The sequence below is a fragment of the Mauremys mutica genome, chromosome 10, assembly GCF_020497125.1.
Source record: "Mauremys mutica isolate MM-2020 ecotype Southern chromosome 10, ASM2049712v1, whole genome shotgun sequence".
NCBI classification, from domain to species: domain Eukaryota; kingdom Metazoa; phylum Chordata; order Testudines; family Geoemydidae; genus Mauremys; species Mauremys mutica.
Window position 1 is genome coordinate 17,515,713 of NC_059081.1, and position 14,392 is coordinate 17,530,104.

General features: G+C 40.0%; 1 protein-coding gene across 1 annotated transcript in view; it reads left to right on the top strand.

Annotated features, from left to right (window-relative positions):
- MGAT5 (alpha-1,6-mannosylglycoprotein 6-beta-N-acetylglucosaminyltransferase) overlaps window positions 1-14,392 on the top strand; it is a 148,473-nt gene that overhangs the window by 96,373 nt on the left and 37,708 nt on the right. The window lies entirely within an intron of this gene.

The following is a 14,392-nucleotide window of genomic DNA, read 5'->3' on the forward strand; positions in this document are numbered from 1 at the left end:
AGTTTTTATAGTGTTATCAGACTGATTTGAGGGAGATACAGTAACTATTAAAGATACATTGCAGGGATTTGAAGTGGTGCAGAGGCTTTTGTAAACCTGACCTGTGTCATAAGCAATTCTCTTTCAGTGATTTGTTCTCCTGTATGCTGCAGAAAGTTTTTCTTGTATTTGACAGCAGCCTGTTCAATGTTCTGATCATAAGGTTATGTGGAAGCTATTCAGGCTCTCACTTTAAAGCTCTGGAAATATCGCTTCTCATGCTCCCTTGCAAAAAATCAGCTTTGTGCTTAATTGACCTTGATGTTGTACAGCTATCATATCTGGATAAGGGAGTATTAATATTTAGCTTGTCATTGACAACTAGTTCTGCTTCCTAAAAGGAAGCAGTTGTCTCTGTGCATTTGTAACCCACTGGTGAGAATCTGACAGGTCCCAGAGTGTGGCGATCTGCAGAAGATATGAGTCTGCTACAGCTGCTAGCTCCAGAGCCGAGGCTCCTTAGCTCATGATGTAGTAGCTCATGCTTTTAGGCTTATGTGTTCCCAGTTCAGTTCCCACTATGTTGGCCAAGCTCTCAGCCATTATGTAAGTGGAAGCTTGTCTGAGATTAAAACTGCTGTTGGACTCAGACTCAGGATGAACCTCCTATGAGCAGAGGAAGTACATAACCCAGGGCTGCCCAGAGGATTCAGGAGGCCTGGGGCAAAGCAATTTCAGGGGCCCCTTCCATTAAAAAAAGAAGTTGCAATACTATAGAATACTATATTCTCGTGGGGGCCCCTGTGGGGCCCAGGGCAAATTGCCCCACTTGCCCTCCCCCTCCCCCAGGCAGCCCTGGGAAAAATAAACATTTAAAAACCTTCCGCATCTCGGCACAAACCCAGTTTTGAGAGAACCTCTTTTTAAGTCACCTTTACAAGCTGTCACTGGTTCTCGGCCTCAGCTAGTGCTAAAAGGCACTAAAACTCATTAGAAGGGTTGGATAAATATTTTCCATCAAAACTTTTTTTGGATCAAAAACTAGGGGTTTTTAAAAAGCAGAAAAAATCACAGACAATGTCTGCTTTCCTTCAAAATTTGTTGTGGTTTTTTTAATTGAAAAGCTGAAAGTTGAACATGGTTTGGGGTTTCAGAAGTGTGTGGCCAAATATTTGCTGCTTGCTGTGTTTCTTTAAAGAAACAATAAAAAAATTCTGCTTAAAAAAATTCCAAAACTTTTGAACCACCTCAGCTTGTGACCAAACGCCTGAGCCCATCCAGTCAGAGATTTTTCCAGGTTTCTGATACTCTGCTGGCTTCCTTGACTCATCTGTCTCCATAACTTTGGGTTCATTTAGTTTAGAACATAAGAACAGCCATACTGGGTCAGACCAAAGGTCCATCCAGCCCAGTATCCAGTCTACCGACAGTGGCCAATGCCAAGTGCCCCAGAGGGAGTGAACCCAACAGGTAATGATCAAGTGATCTGTTTCCTGCCGTCCACCTCCACCCTCTGACAAACAGAAGCTAGGGACACCATTCCTTACCCATCCTGGCTAATAGCCACTGATGGACTTAAGCTCCATGAATGTATCTGTTTCCTAGAGACTGGCTCCACGGGGTCCCTCACCAACTGGAGACAGTTACTGTGGATTTGTCTTTAGTATAGCTTATGTACATACTCCACAAATTGAGCATTTGAGCTTGTTCCAGAATCTGGGATAAGCCTATGTTGTGAAAACTGAAATGCTCAAAATAGCACATGCATGTGAATGGACACAGGGTGCTAAAATTAAATTAACCCAAACTGCTGAATGATCTTTAGAGTAGGGAAGGCTGTGCCTCTCCAAACAGCCTGGCCCTGCCCCATATCCGACCCCCATCCACTTCCTGCCCCCCAACTGCCCCCATCAGAATCCCCAACCCATCCTGCTCCTTGTCCCCTCACCATCCCTCCGAGAATGTCTGGTAATAAGGGATGTGGAGGAAGGATTTCATCTAACACAATGAAGCTGGCTATTGTCTGGATTCTGATTTCCTGCACCTAAAAACACTGTTCCTTTATAGGAAAGATGAAATGTGGTTACCCTAAACTACTGCTCCATTTATACTGGTACAGTGCTCCAGGGTCTTTCAGAATACAAGATTAAGACAGTTGCTGTGAGTAAATTCTCAGGCGTATCACAACTGACATGGAAAGGGGGAAGCCTCTAAGTTACAATTGATGACAAAATAAGCAAATAGGGAGCTGAAATCTTGCTTCATTTAAACACGAACCCTTTTGCCTTTGGAATGGATGATTGATTGACTCCCCCTTTTCACATGAAACTTCCACTGATGATCCCTGGAGAGAGAAGTTTTGAGAAAATAAGAATTAATCCTAATTGGTCTAGGAAGCTATGCTGTCCAAACATACTAAATGATTTGATAGTATTTCTGATCATGCTTCCCATGAGAATAGCTGTGCTGCATTAAGCCCATTTAAGAGGGCAGCACTTCAGAAGAAAAGATACTTACACAGATTGATAAACACCCTATTGCCCACTTGCCAACTATCCACTTTAGTTGTCTATTATAGGATCCTTGGGGCATGGGAAGGGCAGAGTGTCTGTTCATTAGCTGATGTATTAAAACCATGTGGATATTAGTCAGCAGTACATTTGTGGTTGTGATCCCTCAGAATCTGTTCATATAAATCTAATCCTCTTGAAATCCTCACTTATTAAAAAAAAAAAAAGTAAGTAATTCTCGTTGACTGTAATGGTACAGACTTTGGTGATTTTTCTGTTTGGTTCATGACTGAAGAAAGATTTCATTAGTTTTCTTATTTTGTTGTTGTTGTTGTTTCCCCTTTTGCATAATAAAGATTTTTCCCCAGAACACATCTCAGCAGAACAGAAATCCATTAATTTTGAGTCTGTTCTAGTTTAGGCTTTTGCGATTACAGTTCTTGATCTGTTTATCAGTACCGAAAGTGTAATTCAGACTTTCAAGAATAGTTGGATCTAATAATCATCTATACTTCCTGACCCGATTAGTTGTGCGAGTCAACAGAACAGCCCGTCGGTGTATGCACCGTTAAGTGTAGTCAGATCTAATAAATAAAGTTGTTGCTCAGTTACTTGGATTTTTATACATACATATTTTTTCAGTTCTTTAATCTGTCCGCCCTACTCTGGCAACATGGATTAATAATTATAAGGCCAGAAGTGACCATTGTGATCATCTAGTCTGATCTCCTGTATAACACAGGCCATAGGACTAGAGCGTAGCTTTTAGAAAAAAAAATCCTATCTTAATTTTAAAATTTCCGGTGATGTAGAATCCATGACAATTCTTGGTAAATTGGTCCAATTATTAATTACACTGTTGTTAAATGTGTGCCTTATTTCTAATCTGAATTTGTCTAGCTTCAACTTCCAGCAATTGGAACTAGTTATATAGTTGTCTGCTAGATAGAAGAGCACTCCATTATCAAATTTCTGTTCCCCACATAAGTACTTACAGATGGTGGAAATCACTCTTTAACCTTCTCTTTATTATAAACAGATTGAGCTCTGAGACATTCGCTGTAAAGTGTTTTCGTTTTCCAGTACTTTAATCATTCTTTTGGCTCTTCTCTGAACCCTCTCCAATTTTGCAACATCCTTCTTGCATTGTGGACACCAGAACTGGACATAGTGGTCCATTAGCGTGGTCGCACCACTGCCAACTATAGAGGTACTATAACCTCCCTACTCTTACTTGATATTCCCTTGTTTATGTATCCAAGGATTGCATTAGGGCTTTTGGTCACAGCATTGCATTGGGAGATCATGTGAAGCTCTTTATCCACCTAAACCCCCAAGTCTTTTTCAGAGTCACTACTTTCCAAGATAGCATCTCCAGTATCCTGTAATTATGACCTACATTCTTGGGGGTCCTAGACGTATGACAGTACGTTTGGTTGTATTAAAACATATTGTTTGCTTGTTAACATGTATTTGTTGTCTGGCATGCAGTCAGCCCTGTGTACACACACATGTAAAGTGTACTCCTTACAGACAGGTTTGACTTCTGGGAGTGGAGAGGGAAGCATATTTGGGTGATGAAATCCATCGGATCAACAAGGTTCCTGGGTTGAGCTGTCTGTGCGGTTGGCTTAGTTGTGGTTGCTTTATCTGTTTAGTGGCCTTGTCATTTGTTGTTATGAGTAGAGTTGAACTCAAGTAATATATTTATGCAATTTTCTTTATATTTTGTATCAGATCACTTAACCAACATTATATAAATCCCACCTAGTGCATATGTTTGTCCAGCTTCTGATCAGCAACTATAATGGTTAAAGCAGTGGTTCTCAATCTATTTACCATTGTGGGCTGCATGTACAGCTCTCTGTTACGTGAGCCGCATCCATACAATATATATATTACCTGTATGGCCCTGAGGATGTCACATGGGTTGTAGCTGTGTGCTGCTTGGGCCACAGGTGGCCCATGGGTTGAGAACCAGGGGTTTATAGCATCACACAGGAAGATGGAAGACCTAGGTTTTAGGATTGGCTGTGCCATTAACTTGGTTTATGACCTTGAGCAAATCACTTAACTTCTGTGTCTATTTCCGTATCTATTAAATGGAGCTGTAGTATTTCAGTTGCCATATAGGAACTTATTTTCATGCTTATAAAGCTCTTGGATCTGTAAAGGTTTGTATATTGTTACCTTTTACTGCTTGGTTCTACTGTGCCAAGAGCACAGCTGGTCTCTGTTGCTGCTTGTGTATTATGAACATAATTCTTTGTCTAATTCCAATCAGTTTGTACCTATTGAAGGGGGGATGAGGTTGCACTGGTATCAGTGGGGACATAATTTTGCTTGAAGAACCTTCATTACTGAGGATGATACAGAAGAAAGAGAGAGCCATTTTGACTTCCAAGTTGAGTTTGCAGGATTGGCAGTTAGAAGCAACTTCAGTTTACTTGTAAACTAAACAGATTTGAACTGAAATAATTGAGACAATAAATATTGGACAGCACACTGCCATTTCAGAGTGACTTCAGAACAGAACTACAAATTAAAGTAGAATCCTGGTACATGGCATTGTGGAGCTGGTATAATTCCCATACCCCCAGGTGACACAAGGCCAAAAAGGGTTAAGCAACTTGAAGGCTAATTGACCCTGATTCAACCTTTGGAGACATTAGTAGTTAATGATCGTGTTTTTTGTGTGTTTACATATATATTTTTAGGGGGTAACAATGTAACCAAACAGTTCCTGTCTATGCTGTATTCTGTTAATTCAGAGATCCAAAGAAGATCTTAACATTTAAATGAACTATAAATATACTGATATCACTGCCTTGATTTCTCTTTGAAGTATATAGTATATCATGTGCAAATGGTGGGAGATAGGCAATTACTTTGTTAATCCAATACTTCGGTAATCTAATTACCGGTAATGCTTAGAAAATACACCGCTACCTCGATATAACGCCACCCAATATAACACGAATTTGGATATAACGCAGTAAAGCAGTGCTCGGGGGGAGGGCTGCGCACTCCGGTGGATCAAAGCAAGTTCAATATAACACAGTTTCACCTATAACACGGTAAGATTTTTTGGCTCCCAAGGACAGCGTTATATTGAGGTAGAGGTGTAGAAGTTTACTTCAAAAGCCTGTTGTTCACCCAACACTGGTGCTGTCAAGAGCCTGCAAAAATCTCTATTTAAAACTCTTGGGACCTGATCTTTTCATCTCAGATCTGCTTAAGCTTTATTCGGGGGGAAGTTTGAGTTGTAAGACTGAGATCTCCAGTCCCATCTGGACTGCCCTGTTACTAAATATTTGGACATAGGACTATAAGCTGATGAACTGATTCTGAAAAGGACTCTTTGCAGTTCTAAAGCTTACCATCTCTCTTTGAAGCTGACCTGAGGACTCTGTTCATGTCTGTATGTATAATGATCTTTTAACCAATACTCTTTTTTTTCTTTTTTAATAAATTTTAGTTAATAAGAATTGGCTGTAAGCATGTCTTTGGGTAAGATCCGAAGTATTCATTAACTTGGTGGGTAATGTGTCCGATCCTTTTGATTGGTAGAACTTTTTTTATGATGAACAAGATTTTCAGTAATCTTCATCATATTTGATTTGCTTGTCTGGGAGGGAGCCCAAGGCTGGGTAGCTTTAAGGGATCTGTGTTTTCGGCTTCTGGGTAACCAGTAAGGTATTATAGAGGCTGTTTTGTTGCGAGCTTGATATATCTAAGTATCAGAATAACCACCAGCTTTGCAGATTGCCTGCCCCATTCTTTGCAGTTTGCCCTAATTGAGCAATCTCAGCGTGCTCCTCCCCCCCCGGGACCCCGGTTACATCCCATCATTGCTACAGTCATGTGATCCAGGTGGCATTTACAAACAGAGAAACAGAGGTCTGGATATCTTAAGTAACTTGCTGAAGGCCACAAGATCTAGATTCTGTTGCAGGCTCTCATTCATATTCCCCTTTAACCTCTAGACTGTACTTCAGACCCTTTTATTTCCCAGTGCAGTAATGGTACGGTTTTTCTAAATCTCTAAAGGTGATCCCTGTACATCAGTTGTGGAGTGCAATGGTTAGCAAGATGGACACGTATGTTCTTAGCTTGTGTTGCGATCAACTGTATGAAAGGCTGCTGAGAGAGCCTAAAATTTGGTGTGGAAAAATGAGGGAAACATGGGTGACCTTCAAGTGACTTTCTGTTTGGAGTTCAGGGCAGTATAAATGACTGAAGAGAGAGCGCTGTCTGCCTGATCAGAACAGGAGGACTGTGTAGAATGTGAGTGAAACCCATAGCACTTCTCCCTCATCTAAATGAAACAGAATTGGTAATAATCATAGAATACTTCAGCTAAAGAGAAATACTTTGAGGCTTGCAGGTGCCTTCCCAACTCCCATATGGCTATCAAGCTATTTGTCTCATGCCGCTCACAACCTCATCTCTAATCCAAGAAAGAAAAAAAATGCAATGCATTTTAAATAGTCTTTTATATGTTTTGTAGTTTCCAGAGTGCGGGGGGAGTGGGGCGCCAGAATTTTTTTGTGTTCTGTTTTGGAAAATATCTGAAGATGGAATATGCAGTCTTGAGTTTTAGTGGATCATGAGTTGAATACGAGTCAGCAATGTGGTGCAGCTTCAAAAAAGGTTATCATTCTGCAGTGTATTAACTGGAGGGTCATATGTTTAATCACAGGAGGTAATCCTCCCACTGTACTTAGCACCAGTGAGGCCTCAGCTGAAATATTGTATCCAGTTTTGGGCACCACACTTTAAGAAAGGTGTGAACAAATTAGAGAGAATCCAAAGGAAAGCAACAAAAATGATGATAGGTTTAGAAAACCTGGCCTATGAGGAAAGGTTAAAAAAACCTGGGCATTTTTTTTTTATTGAGAAAAGAAGACTGAGAAGAGACCTGATAATGATCTTCAAATATGTTAAGGGCTCTTATAAAGAGGACAATAATCAATTGTTTTCCAAGGAAGGAAGGACGGACAAGAAGTAATGGGCTTAATCTGCAGCAAGGAAGATTTAGGTTAGGTATTAGGAAAAACTTTCCAACTCTAAGGGGTAGCTAACCTCTGGAATAGGCTTCCAAGGGAGAATGTGAAATCACCATCAATGGAGGTTTTTAAGAACAGGTTCGGCAAACATCTGTCAGGGATAGTCTAGTTTTATGTGGTCCTGCCTCATCCCAGGAGGCTGGATTTGACTTTGTGGGGCTCCTTCCAGCCCTACATTCCTATGAATCTTTGAGGAAATCACTCCAGGAAAATTACAATGTAATATATTCAACCACAATTCGCATAAAAATACTTTTATAATTACAGCCAGTTATGAACACCCAGTGCCTTTTGATCAATGGTTATTGTCCATGTAATTTTTTTTTTTGTGTGGAAGATTTGGGGTTATTACATATTTAGTTTCCTTTTTAGTATATTTCAAAAAACTGAGCTAGTAGTATTCTCACTGAACACTAACCCTACCTTAAATAGTACCTAAAGGATTTTTTTCCGCCTCTATGGATTCTCTGCAGGTACTGGTTGGAAGAAAAGTCAGGGGAATTTTTTAGTAAAGATCAGCCTTCCAAGCTAGCACTTCTATGGTTATTAGAGATTGCTGCTGACCATGAGCTTGCCCTTCCCCTCTTTTTACGTTGTTCTTACACATTGTATTTATAACATACTTTCATTGTACTCATCAGTTTTGAAGCCAGTAGATGTAGGGAGAAAAATCTCCTTTTAACTCCTTACAAATGCAGACGTCATCCTTGCTCATCATCCACTTTTCCCTCCAAATTTACACCACAGTTATTGCCTAATTTATCAATTTAAATTTATGCCAGTACTATCAAAAAGCAGCTCAAATCCTGTCTTCCTATGGCAATTGTGGCTTGTCTTGAGGGAGGCAGCCATTTTAATTGTCACCATTCTCCAGACAGGCCTACTTGCTTTCATTGAATACATATGGAGAGAAACAGACTAGCAAAAGAAGTAAACAAAAGCCATACATATGGCTGTGCATTTGTAAATCATCTTGCAGACATCAAATTTTAAATGAATAGTTGGAGATGTTTTGTTAAAAATTAATTTTTATTAAGCTAGTCTTCCTTAAATTAGTATTTTTATTTAAATTTAGCATTAGCATGGCTCAGCTATCAAAAGTTCTGCTTATTTCGATTTTCTTTCTACAGAACTGCGTACCAGTACAGTGAATTAATGCAGTCCTGTAATATTGAGTAAGACTATCAGCTAACAAGATTTGACTTGCACAAGCACCACATCCCCAACTATCTCTTCCCCTGCACTCACTTCCTCCACCCCACTCTTTCGCTGTGCTCCTACTGACTCGCTCAACTTTAAATGAACTCTTTTATCTTTCAGTTCTGCCCTCTTTCTTTTTAAGAGCTTTACTTCTCCTCTCTGACCATTTCTTATGCTGTCAGCTCCCTTTAGCTCCTCTTCACCTTCAATTCTCTTAACCCTTCTTTCTAGCACCTGCTCTTTTATCTGTCTTCCGTCATGTCCAGGCCAAGATCCCACTGTCACCCAACCCATCTCTTCTCTTGCTCCATTTCTACCCTCTTCTCATCTCTGCTGCTATGACTCTGAAATCTACTCTAACTTTTTGCCCCTAAGCTTTCAATTTTTATCCCCCTGCATTGCTGTTTGCCTCCTGTCATCCTTTTGTTCCATCTATTTGTCTCCCTCCCCTTTACGTGGAGCCATTTCTGCTCTGATTGATTCCCCTCTCTTCTCCTATTTTAACCAAGTCCTGCTGCTAAACGAGCTTCAATTTAATGTCCTACCTCCCTTCTTTCCCTTGTCTCTCAAATCCTAGAGCATGCTCTAATTGCCTTCACTTCCCCTCCTCCAGCTCTCTCCTGGATCCCATCGAATCTGGCTTACACCCCTCTCTCCTGCCTTCACAAACAGTCCTTACCTAAGGTTACTACTGACCTTCTCTTAGCTAAATTAAAAAGACACTTCTGTTCTCATTCTTTGACAGGGCTGATCTATCTCCTCCTCTGTTTTCTCTCTAAACTTGATTTCCCTGACATTATGTACCCTTGGTTCTCCTACTTTTACTCCTGAGGGCATTCTGCGCCACCAAAGAAAAAATTTTGCCAAAAAGTTAAAAATTCTGCAAATTTTGTTTGTCAAATAAATGTGGAGGCTCCAGCATGGCATTAGGGAGGACAGGAAACTGGCTGCACAGAGGTGGGGGAAGGGAGTTTGCAGAGCTACCTACCGCCAGGAGAGAAATCTGGGGGTTGGTCTGACATGACCCCGGATGCTGTGCAAGGAAAGAGGAAGCTCTGTCCTCCCCAGCTCAGCCGAGACTAGCAGCTGAACCTGGCACAGGGTAGGAGCCTCCAGCTGGGTCTTCCCCAGTCCTGCCCCACAGTGATTTACCTCTCTGCTGGCTGCCCTGGGCACCCAAAACATATTGCTGGGGAGGGTCGCATGACCCTCTTGTGGCTTCCCGTTGCGCCCCATCAGAAAGTCATTTTTCTGCAGAGAAGCAGAGAAATCTGCAGGGGACATAAATTCTGCATATGCACAGTGGCACAGACTTCCCCCAGGAGTATACTTTGCTGACCCACTCTCTCAGCATCTCTTTTAAATGGCATCTCATTTTTCCTTCTCTCATTTCTTGATTTCCTTAGATGCTCTGTCATCTGACCTTAACTCTTGAATCTTGATATTTTCCATGTCATTTGATTTCCTCATATGACTTCAGCTAGCACTTCTACACCAGTGATCCCCAAGGCTGTTCCTTATTTATATTACAAGATCATTGTGAATATGTGTATGATATTATTAACTTACAGGACCTTATACATTTTTTAATCTGACTGTGCACCCGGGCTACTGTACTAATGCATGGAAACAGATTAAAATGTGACTACCGAATTCAGTCCACATGACAGAAATCTAAAATAGACTGTGGGAGCTGGTTGCCCTACTTCCTCATCCACCATGTTATTCCCATGTGTGTTAAAATTTTCTTTTGCTAAACTTGGACGTTAAGTGATAATGGTTATCCAGGTGTATGCTTCAGCATAGCTACTGGTTTCTCTACATTACATAGCAATGGATGCTGGGACGCCTTTATAAATAGTCCACTCATCTCCAGTAATAATTCCAAACCCTGTCAGTATCTTAGAAGAATTTTACTACTCCTACATTGTAGTAGATTATCTTACTGTAGTTTTACTAAAATGTTTTGGACTAGTATTTTTTCTTTATGGCAGGGTTGGGAATACAACTATAGTTAACCTTCTTTTAACTTGCATAGAAAATTTTAAAAAAAAAACCTTTTCATGATAAAATCAACAAGGAATGGTTATGAAGAAGGCAGTGTTTGAAGGGCGCGCAGATTGAAGATAACCTACATGATGACATTTTTTGTGAAATGCGCCAGACCAGTAGCTCTGGAGACGGAAATCTCCGTTTCCTAGAATAGAAAATGCACAGGCATTGGCATGTTTCCCTGGCTTGCCTTTCTAATGTCCCTTAATTCTTTTAGCTAAGACTCTTTCCCATTCAGTCATTGGCACCTCAACTGAGACTGCAAACAGTTGTGGCATTTGGAGTAAGTTTTTGTGATGGGGACACCTGCTTACCTGGAACTGTATTGAGGTTACTAGCTTATTTAACACAGACTTCTGAATCTCCTTCTCATCAACATAGTAATGACTTCAGTCACTTTCAGCTTGGGTTGGGTTTGAACTGACAATATAAAGATGAAAAACTCTTCATCCCATTATCAATACCCTGACCAACCCCAAGACTCTGTCCCCTCTGGGGACACACATGGTGTTTATTAATTTCATAAGGTAAACACTGTTATAGATCAAAACAGTACAGCAGAAACCCATTTATCCGATCTAATTGGGACTAGTGCTAGATCGGATAATCAAAATCCACATAAACCAGAAAATAGGAACGTGCAATGCTGTAGCGCCATCTAGTGGCCCTAGGAGAGAGCACCCTTTTCTGGGCCTGTGTATGCTAGTTGTCCAGTTAAAACGGAGATCCGGATTATGGAGGGTCGGATAAACGGGGTTCTGCTATACGTCTCTCCCTCACAAATAACTCTAGTTTCTCCACAGTGTTCATGCACCAAAGTGCATCATTTGTGCTCTTGTTTTGCATTCCTAGCTTCTCTTCTGTTTTGAAAATTAAAGTGGTTCTTTCTTAAAACCGCATATTCTCTGGTTAGAACAACTTTAGAGTGTGGCATGATCTTAACATAAGGCAGATATCGGGCTTCCATCTACCTTTGATCTGGCATAGGACAAATAAAATCCAGGTATTAGGACTTCTGAAAGATGAAAGGGGTACATTCAGGGCATGTGCCGACACCTACAACAGCAGTTCTTGTTTTTTTTAAATTGCACTTATAAACGTTTATAAAAGTTTATAAAAACTGTCACATGTTCTCATGTTTAACAAGGGAAACTAAACCTGGGGCCACAAACTATTCTCCATATGTTTTACAATCTGAACTACAAGGACCACCAGGCAAACAAGGGCTCTGATTAATTGTTCTCTAACATAATTGGCCTGTGGTTGTGAACATAATGTTGTTTAGTGGTTCAGTGGTGAATGAGACTAATATTGTGTGAAGGTGACCTGAATAATTTAAAATCATGAAAATTTGTCGTAATCTAGGCTGCCAAATTGAAATTAAAGCAAGTTTCAGTTGATGCCTTTACTGCACCAGCTTCAAGCAGAGTAAAAAGAGACTTCAGTTTTCTTTGTGTCATGCTTCCATTTATTATTACAGCAGCATTTATACTTCTGAAATTTTAATTTACCCAGTTTAAGACTTCAACCCTTCAGGCTATATCTTCCTGTTGACAGTGCCTTAGGGAAAGATGGTTGTCATTCCATTCCTTTGATGTGAAAGGCTTTATCATAAGGCTTTTAAAAGTAGGTAGAAATAGTTGGCATAAAGTAATAACAGTTCTGTGCGCAACGATCAACAAAAGTGTCTTTCTTAAATGGCAAGTTTATTGTAGCTGTCGAATAAAATGACTAAAAGCTAGTAGAACTTCCCATTTTGGGTATGAGAGGAAATCATTTGCTGCTTTTTGATGCGACATTTAATGCTGTAAGCCTAGTTTGCACTATGAGCAACAGAAAAGGAGGGACTGAGCCACTCTGATCAAAACCTGTGCCGAGAACTGAACAAGTGAATATTGTATTCACAGCCAGTACTCTGGAATCTGCTTTTACTTCACTTTATTTTGGAGAGAACCAAAACACAAGACAAAAAACCTGGTGGCATCCAGTTAAATGATTTTGGATGAAATACATTTGCAGATAACAAGATGCTGTAAGGAACCACCAAGTAGCGAATGAAAGCACATTGAAATTAAAAGTGATAATGAATTGACTTTCAAATTGCAGATCCTGATTTATTTATCAATCTGTACTTTCTTAATGCATTTGCAACAGGTTAGTTAATTATACATTAAGCTTGGTACACCAATTTTGATAGTTTCCTTTATGCAGTGTGTTTGAATTTGCAAAGGTTCCATGGTTATTTGTGACATTGATGTAAAAAATAAAAAAGCGATTGTAGATTATTTAATTTTTTAATTTATATGACACTTTCCAGGACACTTGTCCCAAGGAGCATTTAGTTTAACCCAGACAAATAAAATGAAAAGGACAAAGTTAAAATGCACAGAGACATGGACACATCTGTGAGATCTGTATTTTGTCTATACAGATGTATATGTATTTTTTGGTGCTTTATAGTCAAATGAGAAAACAGGGTCTGACCCAAGCAGATCACAAACTAAATAAGAGTTTACAGTTTAAAGTAGCTTAAGAAGGTTTGTGGGATTTGGTTTGGTTTGTGGTTTTCTGGGCGGGAGGAGAAAGGAGTATGTTTTATGGAAGGAACAAATTGAGGGTATATCTGTACAGGAAACAGAAGGGAGACTTTGTCATTTGTTCCAGTTACTCAGAAGTTTCACTTGGCTTTAGGGAAGGGGTTTGCTATAATTTTTTTGGACAATAGTTTTGTTTTTTTAAAAGCTTGCTTAATTTTTGTTTGTTTCACATCTCTTCTCATGAGTAACTCTTCAAACTATAGTGCCTATAACTCATTTGAGTTTAAGTATCGATTACTTTTTTAAAACTAGATTATCTGAGGAATGAATTCTATTTTGGATGCTACATTATTTATGTATAGGCTTAGGTCCTGATTCAGTAAATCACTCAAGCATGTATTTAAGTGCTGCCTTGAATGTAGATACTTTCCTGAATGTGGGGATCTTAGTTATTGGATACTTAATCAGTTTGGACCTCTAGAGATGTCTAGAACATAACAGATTTGGAGGAAGGTGGTTTCCCTTCCCATTATGCCTCAGGAACTCCCCTGTTTTATTTTCCTTCAGGAGCAAGGGATCTACAAGTAAATATACCTGGGCATCCCTGGGTTCCTTCTTGATTACAGATGAGCCCTAGCAATGAAGTTCTTTGCTGGGCTATTTCAAAGTTTATAGACGCGTTTCAGGCTTGCGGTTCTGGCCTAGGCTTTTTTCTACAGTTGACCAAATATCTGAGATGGCAAAGGCTGGATTAAATTAACCTCTGTTTACCCAGTTGGTACTGGAAGTCAAGAAGGGATTTGTGTGTATTGTTTACTGTACAGAGTACTGTACATAGCTGAAGGGGATTATATTTGCTCCCTGGACAGTGACCATTTTAGAGAGAGAAGGGTTGACCTGGGCACTTTCAGGAAGACTGTCGCCTATAATGATTGTTCCCAGCCTCTCTGCCATTGGACAATATTCTAAGGAGTGGAGACCGTGGTTTCTGGGAAATCTGTGTTCCCATAAATTACAAACAATAATTGAAGATAAAGGGTAACAC